The following is a 6,944-nucleotide window of genomic DNA, read 5'->3' on the forward strand; positions in this document are numbered from 1 at the left end:
ACTTTATATACATGTTTTGGAGCTTAACCTCTTACATCTAGACGTTCCGCTAGCGGAACACCTGCTCCAATATCCAATGATAGGCGTGGCGCGAATTACAAATTCCTCAAAAATCCCCAAACTTCAATTTTTCAAACATATGACTATTTTACACCATTTTAAGACAAGACTCTCCTTTATCTAACCACACTGTCCGATTTCAAAAAGGCTTTACAGCGAAAGCAAAACATTAGATTATGTCAGCAGATTACCCAGCCCAAAATAATCAGACACCCATTTTTCAAGCTAGCATATAATGTCACATAAACCCAAACCACAGCTAAATGTAGCACTAACCTTTGATGATCTTCATCAGATGACAACCCTAGGACATTATGTTATACAATACATGCATGTTTTGTTCAATCAAGTTCATATTTATATCAAAAACCAGCTTTTTACATTAGCATGTGACTAGCATGTGACTAGCATTCCCACCGAACACTGCCGGTGAATTTACTAAATTACTCACGATAAACGTTCACAAAAAGCACAACAATTATTTTAAGAATTATAGATACAGAACTCCTCTATGCACTCGATATGTCCGATTTTAAAATAGCTTTTCGGGTGAAAGCACATTTTGCAATATTCTCAGTAGATAGCCCGGCATCACAGGGCTAGCTATTTAGACACCCAGCAGGTTTAGCACTCATCAAAGTCAGATTTACTATAAGAAAAATGTTATTACCTTTGTTGTCTTCGTCAGAATGCACTCCCAGGACTTCTACTTCAATAACAAATGTTGGTTTGGTCCAAAATAATCCATCGTTATATCCAAACAGCGGCGTTTTGTTCGTGCATTCTAGACACTATCCTAAAGGCTAAATAAGGGTGATGAGCATGGCGCAATTCGTGACAAAAGAATTCTAAATATTCCATTACCGTACTTCGAAGCATGTCAACCGCTGTTTAAAATCAATTTTTATGCCATTTTTCTCATAAAAAAGCGATAATATTCCGACCGGGAATCTGCGTTTAGATAAACAGAGAAAGGAAAAGAAAGCATTCGGTCGAAGCGGGCACGCGCCTAAGCCCATAGTACTCTGAGTGGCCACTTGCCAAAAGCGATAAAGTGTTTCAGCCAGAGCCTGCCTCGATATCGTTCAACTTTTCCCGGGCTCTGAGACCCTATGGAAGACGTAGGAAGTGTCACGTTATTGCACAGATCCTGAGTCTTCAATAAAAAGAGCCAAGATGAAACACTACTTCTCAGACAGGCCACTTCCTGCTTGAAATCTTCTCAGGTTTTGGCCTGCCGTAGGAGTTCTGTTATACTCACAGACACCATTCAAACAGTTTTAGAAACTTTAGGGTGTTTTCTATCCAAAGCCAATAATTATATGCATATTCTAGTTACTGGGCAGGAGTAGTAACCAGATTAAATCGGGTACGTTTTTTATCCAGCCGTGTCAATACTGCCCCCTAGCCCTAACAGGTTAAATCGGGTACGTTTTTTATCCAGCCATGTCAATACTGCCCCCTAGCCCTAACAGGTTAAAATGCTGTAAAATAGTCATATGTTTGAGAAATTGAAGTAATAGCATTTCTAAGGTATTTGAATAATGCGCCACGGGATTCAACTGACTGCGAGCGTCCCACCTAGCCCAGAGAGGTTAATGATGTGTTATTTACCTCGTCAGTCACATTCCAAACGTCGTAAATTGTTGGTTATCTGCACGAACCCAGTCTTCACTATGAGTCATCCATATATCAATTGTCTTAAAATCATTTATTTACTAATCTAAGTAATTCACAGAAATGCATAACAGTAGGTATCGTTACAAAGAAATGATAAAGGAAGGTGCTCTAGTGGGCTAAACCGGCATGGCGGCTTGTTAGACAAAAGGGGAGTGTGGGTCAGCTGAGAAGGCACTACAGAGTTGATAAATATTAACAATTGAAATGCTAATCGTTTGCACATGAACGCTCACTCATTCGGGAACAATTGCAATCAATATATATATTTATGCTCAGTGTGTCGTCGGGATCTTTGTTGGAGAGTTTGGTTCTGTTGGAGAATTTTGTCCTCGCGTTCTCTGTCTCTCTCATTTAGAATGGATATTTCAAAGTGACATTCATTAATGTCGTTATAGGATGGATGTTTCATCGGTCTTCACATTCAATGATACCAAATTCCTAGCTGCAGACTAGTAATTAATATCAAAGACTTGTTATTATTCTGTCGGTATCTATAGTCTAAGAGTTTAACCACGTGGTATGGTTAAAGTTCCGAACGAGGAATGCATGGTCAAACCTTGGCCCTCTCGTTCTCGATGTAAGCTGGTCTGGTGATAGAAACCCTGGGTGGGGGTTATATTCGGAATGACAGAAAAAGTCTGTCTCATGACGCCAGGTCCCGTCTGTTCATGGGGGCGTGCCGATGACTTGGTAAAACTCTAAACAGAAAATACAATTCTCTCACATTAACATCTTACAAGCATCCCAACATATTCCAAATAGCTTTATCCTTATTCATTAATTTTGTACATCCATTAGATGTAAATCTCACAACTGAGGCTATGATATAAACAGAGCCATGGTAATGTGGCCGTATTGTCTCTCATGAGTTTCACAAAAAGTGTACCAAACGGACCAGTTCGTAGCTGGATTCTTCACCGATCTTTTATACCTTCTACAGAACATAAATGTCATTCGGTTCTCCAGTCCGGTGAGGTGGAAGAATTCCTAGGTTCTTTCTATGAAACCCACTCTCTCTGTATACTGTGGCCATGAGGCAGGACATTTTCTTAGGAATTTACGACCTCTCTCACAGGGCCGAGTAAGGGGGAGATAGGGGGATGGTGCATAGAAAACCCAAAGTGGGCAACGTCATGACACCGTGTTTTCTGTCTGTGCAAGTACATCTTGTTTGTTCAAGACTACCCGTGTTTAGTGTCTCAGCGCCTGCTTTTTTCCAGTCTCTCTTTTCCGGCCCTCCTGGTTTTGACCCCTGCCTGTCCTGACTCCGAGCCCGCCTGCCTGACCACTCTGCCTGAGCCTGCCTGCCGTCCTGTACCTTTGCCCCCATTCTGGATTACCGACCTCTGCCTGACCTGACCCTGGGCCTGCCTGCCGTCCTGTACCTTGGCCCCACTACTCTGGATTATCGACCCCTGCCTGCCTTGACCCGTCGTTTGCCTGCCCCTGTTGTTACAATAAACATTGTTACCTCTACACAGTCTGCACATGGGTCGTAACTGAAACCTCATATATAGTACATTCACATTTTCAGTCTTAAAAGTGTCAGAGATTATATGATACAGCAGAGAGAACAGTCCTTCTAGACTCCATGTTAGATCAACTATTATTCAGTAGAGAACAGTCCTTCTAGACTCCATGTTAAATCCACTATTATACAGTAGAGAACAGTTCTTCTAGACTCCGTGTTAGATCAACTATTATACAGTAGAGAACAGTCCTTCTAGGCTCCATGTTAGATCAACTATTATACAGTAGAGTCTGACATTCTCTGTGTTTATCCACTCGTATGTATAGAATAATGCTGCTTTTCTAATAACCATCTTGGTTGGATTCATGCGAGTGACTGATTGACTGTACATGGGAGGAATCCACACTACACTGTCCATGCAATTCCTTAGTGCGCCCAGAACATTGTTCTGGGAACCCAAAGGAGTATCTCAGTTTCAAGGTAAGACGCCTGGTGTGGTATCAGTCAGTCTCATGCAGGAACCAACCGTGCTTATAGGACTTGTTTGTGTCGCAGTATAAAGGGTCTCAAATCAAATCAAACTTTATTAGTCACATGCTCCGAATACAAGAAGTGTAGACTTTACCGTGAAATGCTTACTTACAAGCCCTCAACTAACAGTGCAGTTCAAGAAGAGTTCACAAAAACATTTAGCAAGTAGACTAAACTAAAAAGTAATACAAATAAAAATTAACATCAGCCTTGTATTGAGTCAGTGAACCTCGATGACTGAGATAATAAAGATTGATTCATTTCCTTTGAATTTGAGTCCTTAGTGGTGAATTTCCACAACAACAGACAGAAAAGTTATTCTGTTATCAGTTCATTGTATTGTTATTGTATATTTTTAGTTATTTTTATTATAATGTATTATACATTTGCATCGTAATATATTGTATGTACTTGACAAGGTAAATAGAATAAGCAGAAAATAGTTTACGATTGATAGTACTTATCATAATCCTATTTAGCAGTTGAGAGTACCGAGGATGAATCCTATTTCTCACAGATCCATCTGTATTGATGGGAACAGTCATAGTCCCACCATTCTCCTGTGTCTGATGACCAGGAGTAGAAATATACACAGTTCTCAGCTCTTCCACCATTAGGCTCTCCACTGTTCCAATACCTGTAGGAGAAACATTACATAGAATCAGACTGTCCACTGTTCCAATACCTGTAGGAGAAACAACACATAGAATCAGACTGTCCACAGTTCCAATACCTGTAGAAGAAACAACACATATAATCAGGCTGTCCACTGTTCCAATACCTGTAGGAGAAACAACACATAGAATCAGGCTGTCCACTGTTCCAACACCTGTAGTAGAAACAACACATAGAATCAGACTGTCCACTGTTCCAATACCTGTAGGAGAAACAACACATATAATCAGACTGTCCACTGTTCCAGTACCTGTATGAGAAACAACACATAGAATCAGGCTGTCCACTGTTCCAATACCTGTAGAAGAAACAACACATAGAATCAGGCTGTCCACTGTTCCAATACCTGTAGGAGAAACAACACATATAATCAGGCTGTCCACTCTGAACCTACTACTCCAGACAGTGATGTCATAGTGACACAGAATTCATGAATGTCTTACTTTGTGGTCAGTGGTGTGTCGTCCACCCATTTCCAGGTCCCCTCAGAAACAGAGTCAGTCAGACCAATCCAGACATAGTTCTTTACCCCGCATAACCAATTGACTAATGTCTGTAGTTGTAGGAGAGAGACAACATTGTTAAAACATACCCATTACTGCTCGCTATCTCTATCACTCTTTTTCTCTCTACCTCACACACACACACCTGTTTCTCTTGGCTGTTGATAACCACCAGGTGTGCTCCTCTATTTCTGCAGTCCTGTCTGCTCTCCTCCCAGGATTTGTACTCAGTAGAGACGTAGTAACAACTGCTACCAAGCTTTTTCCATCCTTGAGGACACACTGTAAGTTGAACATTTCTTGCTTTAGTCACTTTAATACAACATTGAATTAAGTATCAATCAGACACTCAAGGAAGACAGGGCACTATCTAATGGACGGTTTGGAAGCATCATTTGTCACGTCCTAACCAGTAAAGGGGTTATTTGTTATTATAGTTTTGTCAGGACGTGGCAGGGGGTATTTGTTTGATATGGTTCGGGGTGTGTGTGTTGGTAGAGGTGTGTTTGGTTTATGTATTCCGGGGTTTTTTGTCATTGTTCTATGTTGTGTTTTCTATGATCCATCTATGTTGTGTATTTCTTTGTAGGCCTGGTATGGCTCTCAATCAGGAACAGCTGTACATCGTTGTTGCTGATTGAGAGTCATACTTAGGTAGCCATGTTTTCACCTGTCCCTTTGTGGGAGGTTGTTCTTTGTACTGATGTGTCTACAAGACTGTTCAATCGTTTTTTTCTTGTTTTGTTTGTTACGTGTTCACACTAACAGTTAAGATGAGCACTCAACCCGCTGCACCTTGGTCCACTATATACACGACGAGCGTGACATCATTTTTCATTTAATATCAGTTAACTTCCTGTCTGTAAGTGACATGTGAACTGATACAGAGACTGTCAAACAGAACAGTCATGAGACAATTTGACTCACCTTTCTCAACTAAAGATTGTAGCTGGTCTCTCTCTCTGGTCAGGGAGTTGTATCTGGTCTGTAGCTGGTCCCTCTCTCTGGTCAGGGTGTTGTATCTGATCTGTAGCTGGTCTCTCTCTTTGGTCAGCGTGTTGTTGCTAGTCTGTAGCTGGTCTCTCTCTGCAGTCAGGTTGCTGTCGCTGGTCTGTAACTGGTCTTGCTCATTGGTCAGGCTGTTATAACTGGTCAGTTGGTTTCTCTCTGAAATAAGGAGATCATTGAACAAGGTAACAGTGGAAAAGTTAATCAGACATTACCAAGGTTGGGGTCAGTTGCATTCAATTCCAGTCAATTCAGGAAATACACTGGAATTCCAATTGATTTCCAATTTTTGGAAATTAAATTTGGCTTACTTTCTGAATGGAATTGACTGGAATTGAAATGGAATTGAACCCTGGTTGTTACACAACTGATGATGAAGAATGTTTGAGTGAGAACATATCAAACTCACGGTAGAGTAACAGGCCTATGATCCCAGCCAGTATAACACACAGCAGCCCCAGACACACTGCAGCAGCTCCAGAGTATCTCTTCCACCACTGACAAAACCCCTGAAGCACAAATGATTACCATAAGAACTTGCTATTTATCAGCGTTGTATTGGCGTCTGCTTTTGTGTCCTTTTGCTCTTTGAATCAGTGAGAGAAATACACACGGAACAGAACACCAGACCTGAGTTCCAAAACCTCACATTTTATACTGCTTGACTTCCAGAACCTCTTACAGAATATCGCCCGTAAACAACAGGTGTATGCTAATGCTGATTTACGGATCCTTTTCCAACAATGCAGAGTTAAAGATACAACATTTAAAAAAGTGTCACAATAAATAAGAACCCAGTGAATTAACAAAGAAGAATAACAAGTCAAAATAACATGGCTACAGTGCATTTGGAAAGTTTTCAGACCTCTTGACTTTTTCTACATTTTGTTACGTTACAGCCTTATTCTAAAATGGATTCAATTGATTTTTTTTCCCTCATCCATGAAATTGTCTTCATCAATCTACACACAGAGCCTTTTTGGTACAATGTTCACTGGTATTCGACCAGCAGCCAA

At 40.8% G+C, this 6,944-nt stretch overlaps 1 long non-coding RNA gene across 1 annotated transcript; it reads right to left on the reverse strand.

Moving 5' to 3' along the window:
- Window positions 1-3,777: 3,777 nt before the first annotated feature.
- On the reverse strand, window positions 3,778-5,924 carry LOC106578901 (uncharacterized). Its single transcript, XR_006767594.1, has 4 exons — window positions 5,848-5,924; window positions 5,066-5,202; window positions 4,861-4,970; window positions 3,778-4,379 (listed from the first exon to the last, which is right to left on the reverse strand). It is a non-coding gene; the product is annotated as an uncharacterized lncRNA (long non-coding RNA).
- Between the last annotated feature and the right edge of the window lie 1,020 nt (window positions 5,925-6,944).

This window comes from Salmo salar, unplaced genomic scaffold (assembly GCF_905237065.1).
Source record: "Salmo salar unplaced genomic scaffold, Ssal_v3.1, whole genome shotgun sequence".
NCBI classification, from domain to species: Eukaryota; Metazoa; Chordata; class Actinopteri; order Salmoniformes; family Salmonidae; genus Salmo; species Salmo salar.